Source organism: Rutilus rutilus, assembly GCF_951802725.1.
Source record: "Rutilus rutilus genome assembly, chromosome: 5".
Lineage (NCBI taxonomy): Eukaryota > Metazoa > Chordata > Actinopteri > Cypriniformes > Leuciscidae > Rutilus > Rutilus rutilus.
The window spans coordinates 43,232,267-43,245,662 of record NC_140213.1 but is presented as its reverse complement, the minus strand read 5'-3'; the positions used below and the strand labels follow the sequence as shown (position 1 = coordinate 43,245,662).

General features: G+C 36.6%; 1 protein-coding gene across 6 annotated transcripts in view; it reads right to left on the bottom strand.

Moving 5' to 3' along the window:
* The window catches only part of tp53i11b (tumor protein p53 inducible protein 11b), a 67,562-nt gene that overhangs the window by 22,749 nt on the left and 31,417 nt on the right, over positions 1–13,396 (bottom strand). For 3 of the 6 annotated variants that reach the window (XM_084409039.1, XM_084409040.1, XM_084409041.1), the window contains exon 2: positions 1,920–2,011. The exons of the other annotated variants lie outside the window; for them this stretch is intronic. The gene's annotated coding sequence lies outside the window, so the exon portion shown is untranslated. The remainder of the gene's footprint in view (positions 1–1,919; positions 2,012–13,396) is intronic. 6 annotated transcript variants of the gene reach the window in all.

The window sequence follows — 13,396 nt, the reverse complement described above, 5'->3', positions numbered from 1 at the left end:
TGCATAGTGCGATTATAGCAGATATAGGGCAGCAAAGCGAATGCAGAAGTGCATTTCACCCTGTTACGACTTGATGAACCACTGAAACGATTTTGGAAACATTATTTTAAGGTAAAAAATTTGCTTTAGTGTTGCTTTAAGTTGCAACTAATAGAATGATTAGAATGATTTCTAAAGGATCATGTTACACTGAAGAGTGTTGCATGTGCGGTAATTCTTAATGGTGCATTGAACAAACACGAAAAAGATACAGCTTTGCGTATTATCAAGCAAAAATATTGGCATCTGCATTTAAAAAAAAACACATCAGCTGATCATCACAGGAAACCAATGAATGGATTAATTGCTTTACGGAGTGATTCAGCCTGTGTGTGGATTTAACATCACAGATAAGAGGCAGGCAATGGGCCAAGCTGCCTTCAATCAATGTACAGCAAATCAAATAAACGAGCCATTCAAATGCGTCGATTAAATGCGTTTCTTGACATGAGGCTGCTGGAGTGATGCTGATGCAGTTGCCTAGCAACCCCTCAGATTGCGCATTTGGCACCCTCCCTCATTATCGAAAGTATATATTCTGTGACAAGGCTCTGTTCATCTTGACAACTCACCCCATTGTTATTCTTCTGGCGGTCAAATCAAGCCTTTGACGCAAGTTAAAGATCTCGCGGCCGTGTGCGAGTTTTAGCGTCTGGCTTTGTTAGGTTAAAGGCTCCACGTGAAGCTGAATTTTTAAAGTGTGGCTACTGTATATAGAATTCTGACGGTAATGACAGATGGAAAGATGAAGCAAAGGCTTCATTGTTCATTTAAAAAAATCATCCAGACACTCTGGGAAGACTTCAGCATTTGGTGGTGAGCATATAAAGGAGGAATTAAATATTAATGGATTTGCTAAAACAGCAACACACTGCAACTGCAGGAAAAACAGACACATGTGCTTGTGTGAGCGAATGAAAGACGTTTAGCTGCGGGACAAAATCCCACCAAAGCATTTCTCCTCAGCATCAATATGTTGGGGATATTAAACATATATACAATATGACAGTGAGGATGATCATGATAGCATGTGATCTGAATGGAACTTTATAACTTCAACAATCAAGTCATGGACAACTTCATCAATAATCTAGGATAACTTGTGTTATAAATAAATTATTTTACTTAATATTAGAACTGCCAGTTAAGCCGAATGAATGAAACAAGAAAGCAATCATCATTAGCATTAATTAGCTCTCTGGTGTTGCTACATAAAATTGCTTGTGTGAGGTCAAAAATAAACACACAGCCCTTGCATCTTATAAATATCTAATACAATAAAATGAGTGCTAGGCTATTTCTCATACGGTCATATGCATCTCTGGACACACAAATGATCGCAATTATCAATTACTTCATACACACACACATTATGTCATTTTCTTTATGGTTTTGTAAAAAAATATGAAATATTTACAAATGCTAAAAGCAATTTTAGCAAGAAAAAGGACTAAATTGGTGCCAGAGCCAAAAAATGAAATCAAATAATTGAATAAACATAAATAACTTAATTAATAATACGGTCCCACTTTATATTAAGTGGCTTTAAGTACTATGCACTTACATCGAAAAGTAGGTACAATGTACTTATTGTGTCCATGTTGTATTGTAACACACTTTTGCTGCTATTGAGGTGTGATACGGGTAAGGTTAGGGACAGGTGTGGTGGTATGGGTTAAGGTGTAAGGGAAGGGTCAACAGTGAAATTATGGATGTAATTACAGAAATTAATTACAGCTGCAATTACATGCAGGCATTTTTAAAATATAAGTACAATGTAAAAACATGTATGTACACAATAAGTCCATTGTATCAAATTATTAATTTCAGTGTTAGTACATAGTAGTTAAAGCCACTAAAGTGGGACCAATAATACTTACAGCAGGTTTTAACGTGTCTCCTGAGTCCACTTGTAACTGGATTTCACTTTAGGTATTTTACCACTTGCAAAATGGGCTTTCAGTAAAACTTCCTGTCAGAAAAATAGGCAGAAAAATAATTAAATCAGAGGTGCTAACTGACTACAGAAAACAGAGCCAAATAGGTAGGAAAACTTCAACACCCATAATGCACTGGGAATGTTGGCAAAGGTTATTTTCGTAAGTAAGACTTAAACTAAGACTAAAACTATTGGTCAAAAAAACATTTTCGCAAACTAATATACACTTTATTTTACTTTATTTTTTAATGTAAACGCACTATACGGACATGTTGCACTTTTTCAGCGTCTCAAGCATGACACTGCGTTCTAAAAACGCGGCACTCAAGTTAAAATAAGTTCAACTTTTAAAAAGTCGCGTCTCGAGACTTTTTCCTCATTCCACTGCCCTCGTCTCGTGTTTTTCAAAGCAAAAACGCTTTCTATGTGAACCAGCCCTAAGTAGCAGAAATGGCCATCATGTCTAGACCTTATATGCAAATACAGCTGCACCTTAATTCCAGGTAAGATAACCATCTAAAAACTTAATAATAAACAAGATACCACACATATTAGACAGGATACCACACTGAGCAGAAAACGGAAAAAAACAAATGGCATGTCTAGCCCACAAATGGACGTACATTTTCAGAGTAGAAGTCAACTAAATGTCATGTAAATGAGTATAACTGTGAGTATATGATATTAAAAGATACAATATATAAAAAGCATAAATTGATCAATACAAGAATAATATGTTTGAAAGGATTAATCATAAAAGAATAATCTGAATAATCATAATCATCATACACATTTTTTTTTTTTATACACGTCTATTTCATCTATAATATGAATGAGTTTGAATGAATAATTTTTACTTTTATACTTTTAAAAGCTGCATTTGTTTGGTTCTTTGTTCAATCTCAAACAATTATTTAATTTTTATTATTAAGAAGTTTGCACAAGAGTTAACTGTAAACTGCAAACAATAAACTTTGCTGAAATTAAATGTCTAACTGTTCTGTTAACTCTGCTATAGAATAGAAATAGAAATGTGTTCACAAAATAAAAACCAAACTAAAACTATTAATGAAACGAAATTTATAGGAAATTTGAAAATGATTTAATATCATATTTAGGAAAATGCAAACCGATAATAACCTTGTGACAAGATGCCAAGGCAGAGTCAAATACCACCTTGCTTTAGTAGGAAATACTTCTTAACAAACTTTTAGTCATACTGGTGTTGACTTGTATTGTTCCCGGGTGCAAGAATTCAAAGAGTAAACGTTTAGCGGGAGTGAGTTACTTTCAGTTTCCAGTGAAGGATCCAGCGCGTTTAGGCAGTGGATAAAGGCTGCAAAGAATCAGAAATACAGAGAGAATGCAGAGACGGAAAATCTGAAAACCTCCGTGTTTGTAGAAACTGCCCGAAGCAAAAGCTCAAGCCATAGTGTTTCATTTTTAACATTCTGCTGTTTAAAGAGTAGACGTAGTACAATACAATTTTCAGTGATAAAACTACCCTTACTGTTCTGTTAATAACCCTCTGCTGATCCGACTGTCTGTGGGCGGGGACACTAGGGCTGGGCGATAAAACGATAACGATAATTAACGGAAATTTTTCTCGATAAAACGATATCAAGAGTTCGATAAATGTTCGATAATGTTTATGCGCCAAAAGCGGATCGAAACTCATTTGAACCGCGCGCCACACGGACCATTTATCCGCTCGGCTCAAAGTCCAAACGGCAGCGCAGCGCGAGCGTTTATATACAGTCTATGAGCGCGAGCTCACTAGAGCCGATGCGTTTACTCTGATCGATCTCGTCACGAGATCCAGTGAGAAGCGCTTGAATTCAGCGAAGAACACAATGTCTCAGTGATTTAAACCAGTTTAAAGGCAGATGAAACAGCGCTGACAAACAGGAGAAACACTGTGCGCAACGATACTGTCAGAAGGCTTTTCCGTCTACAAATTCCCATCATTTACTATGGATTTACTGTAACGTTACCCTAGTAATATTAACTGCACCATGAAATGTGGGATATACATATTGAATTGTATTATATTATTAATGTAGACGATGTATTAAAGGACTGATGGAATGTAATTACAGTATTCAGTATTCAATAATGTATTTAGGCTACTGTTTTTCATACAAATACCATAGAAACCATAAAGTTACATTTTGCCATGATAATGAGGTGCTACAGGCTATGCCTGGTTTTATCTGTGGTTATCATGATCTAAATGCATGATACTGGATGACCAATGGTTAAGTTTAATAAAACTCAAACAGTCAGAATATTACATTTTACCAAATAAAAATTAGCACATGCAGAAACTAAGAAATTAATTTTCCAATAAAGATATTTATTTTGTTAAGGAAAAATGACAAATGTTTGAATGTTCTACCTCAGATTTGTGAAATGTTCACCTGTTTGGCAAGTGTTTGTCCTGATATGTTCTGACAATAAAGAGTAGTTTAAAACCACAGTTAACGCTCTGGTTTCTACAACTTTCACTTAGGAGCAAAAATCTGCCTTTAAACTTGAAAGAAATAAAGATTTGACTTTTATCGTGATAATTATCGATATCGACTGATATAAAAAAATTATCGTGATTTTTTTTTTGGCCATATCGCCCAGCCCTAGGGGACACAAATATTCAGAAGTATAATCTGCAGTGTTCACGAAAACCCTGGGTCAAAAGTCATCCGGCAGACTCTCTGACAAATTAACGTGAATTTCTCGGTAACAAGGAGAACGAGTAAACATTGTTCATTTAAATATACCACCAACATTGTTACAATACAAAGCAGGTTGAAAATTTGCGACACTTTAATACATCACTGCTAGGTATGGAAGCTTGTTTCCGCCACAAAATAAAAAAATGTAAATGATAATTGCGACTTTTTATCTCACAATTGCGATTTTACATCTCGCAATTCTGACTTTATTTCTCAGAATTGCGAGATACAAAGTCAGAATTGCGTGAAATAAAGTCGCAATTGCGTGTTATAAAGTCAGAATTGCGAGATATAAAGTCAGAATTGCGTGAAATAAAGTCACAATTGCGTGTTATAAAGTCACAATTGCGTGTTATAAAGTCAGAATTGTGAGATATAAAGTCGCAATTGCGTGTTATAAAGTCAGAATTCAGACTTTTTTTCTCGCAATTGCGACTTTATATCACGCAATTCTGACTTTATAACACGCAATTGCGAGTTTATATCTCGCAATTCTGACATATTTTCTCCGAATTGTGACATATAAACTCACAATTGTAGATATATTAGTAGATATATCACAACAAGAGATATTAAGTCCAATTCTAAGGGGAAAAAAAGACTTTCTACCTCAGAATAGTTTATCTCACAATTCTGACTTTATAACACGCAATTGCGACTTTATATCATGCAATTCTGACTTTATATCTCCCAATTGCGTATTATAAAGTCAGAATTGCGTGATATAAAGTCGCAATTGCGAGAAAAAAAGTCAGAATTCTGACTTTATAAGACGCAATTGCGACTTTATTTCACGCAATTCTGACTTTATATCTTGCAATTCTGACTTTATAACACGCAATTCTGACTTTATATCTCAAAATTCTGAGAAATAAACTCAGAATTGCGAGATGTAAACTCGCAATTGTGAGATAAAAAGTCGCAATTATCTCTTAAAATGTTTTATTCTGTGGCGGATACAAGCTTCCATAGCTAGGGATGCCAAACAAATATTATTGAAAATAAAAAATAAATAAAAAATACTAAAACCTGTATATAAAATATAAAACCTAGCTGAAAAATAAATGCATAATTAATTTATTATATCTATAGACTAGCAAGGCAACCTTTGTTGGAAAAACCATTAATCATTTTCAAGAAGCAAAGTGACTACATCAGTCTCAAAGCATGCTCTTCCATAGGATCTGTGGCTTATTGACTTTGCATTCAATTATCATCCATCTTCAGAGTAGAATCTGAACTCTTAATAAGTACACACCTCAAATAAAGACTGTGCAGAGGCTGAATGGCATTCGTCACCCACGACAACATCTTAATAAAAAAGTGTTTTATCAAAGCACCGTCTAAATGCATTTTATACACAATATCATTGAAATGTGTGCATTTTAACAAACAGCTACAACCCGATGTACGGTTGCTGGTCCATTAGTCCTAAACACTGGGACAAAGCATGATGCTTTTATTTCCTGAAAGCATCTGTCAGACATAGACGTGCCTCTGATTTGGGTGTTCATTCTTGCAAATGCATCTGTCTCATTGCTCAGTGAGATCATGTTCTCCATTAACATTACAGCTGAAATTATTTTAGACTAAGATTACAAGGCCATGGTCGACGCTAACACACTTTCTGGAACAAAACAAAACAAAACACATTTATCCCCATTGACGACCATTCAAAAATTAGGCACAAATTACATTTCTTATATTTCTAATATATATATTTTTTTTATTAGTGCCTAGTTGTTTAATGGATCCTTAACGCATGACATTTTTGTTTTTTACTATAGTTTTTTAAATTTAAAATTACAAATAAAACTAAATGGCATTTCAGTACAAATTCATTGTTCGCTTGGCAGTGTGGCTGATACTAGCAATACAATTTCAATGTGTGATTTTAAATGCGTTTCTGTTAATATTAACAAATTTGGTAACATGCTGCCTCACAATTAAACTTAATGGTATTTTGGTAGAAATTCATCTTTCACTTGGTATTATGGCTGATATTCCCATTAATCAGGGTTACACATTTTCTATTTCAAAATTCCATACTTATCCAGACTCAAATATCCAAACCTATCTGTAAATTTTTATGCACATATTTAACATAAATGGATCATACAACATTATTTTCAGCATTATGTTTGATATATACAGTCATATGTTAATATTTTTTATTTTCTCTGGGGGGTTTTTCATTGGTTTTCTTGAAGTGATAGCATGCGCTAAAACTGAAGAGGGGCAATAGTCTGGAACCATAAATATTTTTCCATACTTGGTTTTCTTTTTTTCCATATGCCTCTGGTCAATCAATGTAAAATCTGCTTCTGGAAGCAAAACCAGTTGAAAACCATCATCAGATTACACCCAGAGTCCATTGGGTTGCTACAATAATTGCTGGCATCATGTCATCCTCTTGACAAAGTCAGGGTGTGTGTGAGAGAAAAGGGCAAATAAGCTGCAGGCTAAAAGGAACAGGCCTCTAATTGACAGCCTGTGACAACATGACAAAAACAAAGCAAGGAATCTCCTCCTAAAGCTAACCAGCTGCTGGACGAGCACAAGCCGGCACAGAAGTTATTAAACCTGGTAACACACAAATGTCAAATAGCAGCTTTTCAGTTCATTTACTTCTCTGGAGCCCCGCACATGACATGTGGACAAAAATACATTCACTCGTTTTAGTTAAAGCGTGCCCTCGAATTATGAATTTGTTCCCACAATTGTTTAATTCATTCCCTCATTTTAGTAATTTGTGGCCATGTTGAACTAATTCATTCCCTCGGTTTGATTTAACTTAAACTTAAAGGTAATTAATTATTAGAACGAGGCCCAATATAATAATTTGGCATGCTCTTTTTTGTTCTTCACTTAGGGGTAAAAAGAGGTTTGGTATAACTGTTAGTGAACAATTAGATGATATGTAAATATGTGCTGTGAGTTTCCCCTCAATAACAAAATAAACGCACAACAAAATGACAGTGGTGAGAAAACAACAGCAATTAAGAAAGCATTTGATCGTAGCGACGTAGATACCGACCAAGGTGGGGTTGCACCAGTCATTCGCAAGTTCTTACTTGAATTGGAACGTAAAGTCCACACTATAGAGGCTTAATACCTACTAGTTAGTTTGTCACTAACTCTGTACTTTATACGGTTGCACTATTTGTTCATAAGGCTAACGTAGCTAGTAGGTCATAAGCTCTCTGTTAAAGGTGCTCTAAGCGATGTCACGCATTTTTTAGGCCGAAATATTTTTTGTCACATACAGCAAACATCTCCTCACTATCCGCTAGCTGCCTGTCCCCTGAACACACTGTAAAAAAACGCGGTCTCTGTAGACAGCCCAGGCTTCACAAACGGCAACAAAAACAAACTGGCCCAGCCTGGACCACGAAACATAACGAAGAGTGTTCCAGCCAATAACCGACAAGAATAATTTGGGGGTGGGGGTTGGGGGGTTAGTACGTGTGCACATGAAGGGGGGGTGGGGGGAGTGGAGGAGAGAGAAGCATGAAGAGGGAAGTTTGCTAGAGGAGAGATGTCCTAAATGTTTAAATGTTATATTCTTGACAATTTGGATTTGGCCGACACACGACCAAAGAGACGACGTTCTGATGAACAAATAGCCAAAGAAGAGGGAAAAGGAGAAGGAACACGCGAAGTCCCGAATTCATGACTGTTTCAGGAAGCACGGAAGGGAGGGGGAGGGGACGGGATGAGGAGGAGGGAGGGACGTCAACAAGTGACGTCACCCAACATCGCTCAGAGCACCTTTGCGTAGTCACATAAAATGACATATACCTTCAATGATCCAATAGCAGCCTTCAAATACGTAAGAAGAGGTTGTTAAAATGCTGTGAATTTCAGTTTATCCTTCCAACTTCTTTTGCCTCATGTCACTAACGGTAAAAATAAGCTTCCATAAAATACAATACTACTCAATCATGAATAACAATATTTAAATGATATGCAAATAATACCGAGAAACTGTATTTGAAATTAATAAGGATCAATAAATAAATACTGATACAAAAAATTAATATTGATATATAAAGTTAATATTTATTAACTGATTTTCTTTTCCATGCACAACACTGAGTGATGCACACAGAGACGACGAGTTTGTGTCGAAGAGCCGCTAAGAAAGTAATTTATTCCCATAATGATCTCTCTGTTAAAATGTAAGCGAGTGTAATTGTAAGCATTATCACGCAGGTCTGTGGGGTAAAATAAGAGCTTATTGACGCAGTTCAGTCAGCCTGCTAGTGTATTACAACTATTACTCCTGTTCGGAGGCTTCCCAGAAATATTCAGTTTGTGTAGTTATGCTTCAACTAAGTGTAATGATGCAACGCAAAAATATTTAGTAGCGCAAGTTGTAATTTAGTGCCCATTTACGTCAAACCTAGGCTGTAACTTACGCACAGCTGGTGCAACCGGCCCCAAAGCACACCGACCAATTACATAATCGCCACGGACCGATGGTGGTTTACCAGCCGGAGCAAACTTTTCCGGGAAAGGTCACTTTTGCAAGCTGCTTTGAACTCCTAGGCCTTCAGTCCACTGAAGAGCTCCTTGTATGGCTGCTGCTACACAAACTGGATTTCTCTCAGTAAAGCAAAAGATTTCTTATACACATTCAAACTCAACGTCTGTTAAAGATAGACTGCAGGATGAAATGAAAATAAACATTTTGGTCAAAACTATACAAGTGGATTAAAATAACTAATGAGGTACAATGCTGTAGAAAATGTAAAGTTGTGGACATTTATCAACTAATGGTTTTCAATGTATACATTAATTTGACATACAAAAGGCATGTTTTACTCCATGTTTACACAAGCGTGTCTCGGCTTGCAGAGCGGTAAACGTTGCAGTGCAGCTGCTGAAGAGACCTCGTTAAAACACACTCTATCATCTTCACAACACACCTGTTGCATCTCCATCTCTCTCTACACACATCCATCTGGGATGTACGTTACAAGTATTATCTGTGCATCAATCACTTATTGTTTTGTTTGTTATGGTTTGCTTGACTCCATGTTTATTTACATATTCATGCTTTATAAATAATGAATGATTGAACCGATAACTGATTCAGCAGTGAGGTCTCCTTTCTCAGGATTATATCTGTTGCCAATGTAAAATTTAAACCAGCTATTTTTAAGATTACAGACTTGTGGATTTAAATATCTCTTGCACTCATTTTAAAGGTCAGTTTTGTTAGGAAATCTCTGCCAAGAACAACAACATAAACGGCTGCAGAGACAGAATAAGGGGAAGGAGACAGACCACTTGTGGGAAAATGTATGGGAGAAAACAATGCTTAAATAGTATGATATAGGAGAATATGGCGCTCATACTCGGGAAGAAAAAAACAAAAACACTTCAGTTTTCCAACAACCAAAAAACAAACGGAGCAAATATAAGCAATTTGGTGCAGTTGCTAATCAGTGGTGTAGTCCTAATAAAAAAGTTGTTTGCTATACAGTATTTGTTATACAATGTATAACGAAATAGTTGCAATTTAGCATGTATAATTGCAATGAAAACTCTATATAATTATAATTAAAGGATTTTTTTATTATTTTAATATGTTCCTTGAGGTTTACTTATAATGTTAATAAAGTTTTTTGCACAAAAAGACATTAGCATTATTAAATCATTTTCTAAGCTACTTTCAGATTCAATAAAAGTCGGCTGCTTCATCTTTCAGCAAAAGTTTCAACAAAACAAAATGCTCCGAACAAACATAATCCTTCGATGCGATCCGGGACACCATTAAAATAAAAACAATCCACTTATTTTCCGACGCTGGGAGGGATCCTTCTGAAGTCTGAACAGAGACACAAATGTGCCATTTAAACTGGACGCCTCAAAGCAAACGTTCTTACACTCTTCCGACTAGGGCTGGGTACCGAGTTCGATACTTTTTAGGTACCGACCGAATTGCCTCGATACTATCGAGTATCGAAAAATGACTTGTTTTTCGGTACCAGATTTCGATACCTAAGGGGTTAACTCGTCAACGCCAGTGCTCAAACAAATACATATGAAATGCACAACGACACGCCTAAATTCGCTCACGCACATACACGCAAACTCTACACACACGAGACGCGCGGAACTCTCCGCACATACTCTTAAGAGACGCGCGCGCGCACACAAACTGTCCACGCACATTCTCATGAGACGCGAGCCTATGGACGCGACTCACGCGAGCACACACACACAAACTCGCGCACATACTCAATGACACGCAAGCACACACACTCACAATACCCTAAAGATGTGGAAAAGTCGATCAAAAGTGTGGCTACATTTCTCCAGGCTCGATGCCAACAGCGTGCGATGCAGTATTTGTGGTAAAATAATGGCTGCAAAGACAGATATGATGAAGCCCTTGACAGTGCACGGAGTAAACATAAGAGCAGAAAGTTGCTGCGTCTTCGACTGGTAAATGAAGAGATACCTTGTTGATCACTCTGACTGTGTTTATATTGCAATAATGACCTACTGAATGTACACTGCCGTTCAAAAACGTGTTGGTCAGAATTTTTTTTCAGTAAGCATGCATTAAAGTGATCAAAAATGACCTTCCAAAAACTGTTTTCATATTTCAGCTTTGACAACACAGGAATAAATTACATTTTGAAATGTATTCAAATAAGATTTTAAATTGTAATACTATTCCACAATATTACAAGTTTTACTGTATTTTTGATGAAATAAATTCAGCTTTGGTGAGCATGAGCTCTTTATAAAAAAATATATTTTGTACCTTATGTATATGTATAAGGAATATTTTGTTCCTTTGTGCTTTTTTTGTTCCTTTGTGCACTGACTAAGGAGCATGAGTCAAACTGAAAAAATAAAACCAAAGTTTTTCTGAGGTAATGTGTTATGTAATCTTGTTAAAATGGATTTCATAAAATTGGTATCGAAAAAAGTATCGATCAGGAACCGGTATCGAAATCAAGGTATCGGTATCGGTATTGGTATCGAAATTTTTTAAACGATACCCAGCCCTACTTCCGACTGTCCTGCTGACGTCAGACTCAAGTGTTGGGAGTGTCAGAAACTGAACGCGCATCAGTGTAGACGGCATCTGTGATTATTGATGCAACGCTCACATCTAGTGTAGGCAAATGTCAGCCGTTAAGCGACTGAACACCAGTGGGCGGGGCCTATGGTGTGATGATGTAAAACTATTCGCCGAGGTCTTGCTCTGTGGGCAGTCATATGCAAATGTGTTTGCCTGTGTGACGTCACAGATCCCGCAATATCAAACAGAGACGTTTCTGGGGCTTGATTAAATAAATGCTTTGTTTATAATGAGGAGGATGCTTTAATGGTACAAGAACCTCTTACATGTCAAAAGTTCAAGGCAAATTTGATTTCTCATGTCATGACCCCTTTAAAACCCCTTTTATATGGGGCATATAAGGGGGTAATTTCCCCCATATTCAGACATGAATTTCAGGCCCTATAGCAGATTGCAGTAATAACATACAATTATTAGAGTGGTGGAACATATTTGCACAAGGCTACAATATATATTTAATTAAAGATAGTAAATTCTCTTGATTACTACAACAGAACTTCCAGTTTCAGAAATCACAGCTTTCATAATTAAGGAAGCATTCACTTCATAATTGGTATTTTTATTAGCACTCCGTCTCTCATACTTTTATGCACATTTCACAGTAAAATGCACTGTATTATGTGTGGCATACCTAGTACTACACATTCACAGTTTTAATGAATTATGTAATTGTCACAGCACTGATTTCACAGTCACTCGTACGGAGGCCATGAAAAAGACATCAGCAGTGATAAAATGAATGGCATTTCCTACATTTGCTGCATCAGGACAGTTGTGATGAGTTTTTCTATCTGTTTGAGCTTGAGGAGCTTTCCTGCACTTGTCTATTTACACCAATTCATGGTCTGTCACAGGAGCTTACTGTGAGTGACAGGCCAAAAAAGGTGGAACGTTCTTGTTGATGCACCCAGCTGAGACATTGGCTCCCTCGGCAGAGCTCAACAGTAAACATTACCTACATTTACACAGTAACACGACCGAGAGACTAAGTGCGAACTGCGTTGTGTTGGTGCACCTGTAAGACAAAGCATTTTACATGCAGAAAGTAAACTAATCAAATAATAAATTGTGTCAAATTCAGATCAGTCATGCAACTGTATCAATTCCATCTTATTTGTAATTAAAAATGATGTGTCCAGCTTCTAGTGTCCTTTTGTTGAAAAACGCTCTGTTTTCTATGGTGAGGGATTCTTGTAGGATCTGTTTACATTCACTTTGGGCAATTCGATCACAAGACCGTCTGACATTTACAGCGGATATTGAAGTGCATCTCAAATACATCTCCTGAGCCCACTTGTGATTGGATTTTACGGAGGAGAAAATCTCTGATTGTGACTACATGACCTTATACATCAGCAAATGACTGCAAACAAGCAAATAAATACATAAACAAATATAGCCGCAAGCGGCAGTCATCGGGGTCCAAGCACCAATGGCCCATGTAAATGTTTAGCGATTCTACTGAAACGTATTTTATGTTGTGGTTTTTATAGCAAAGTCCATCTTGAATCTTCACTGAAAGTTAGGGTTTGATCAAAATATATGTGATTCATGTGTGGATTCATATTCAACATTTAAATT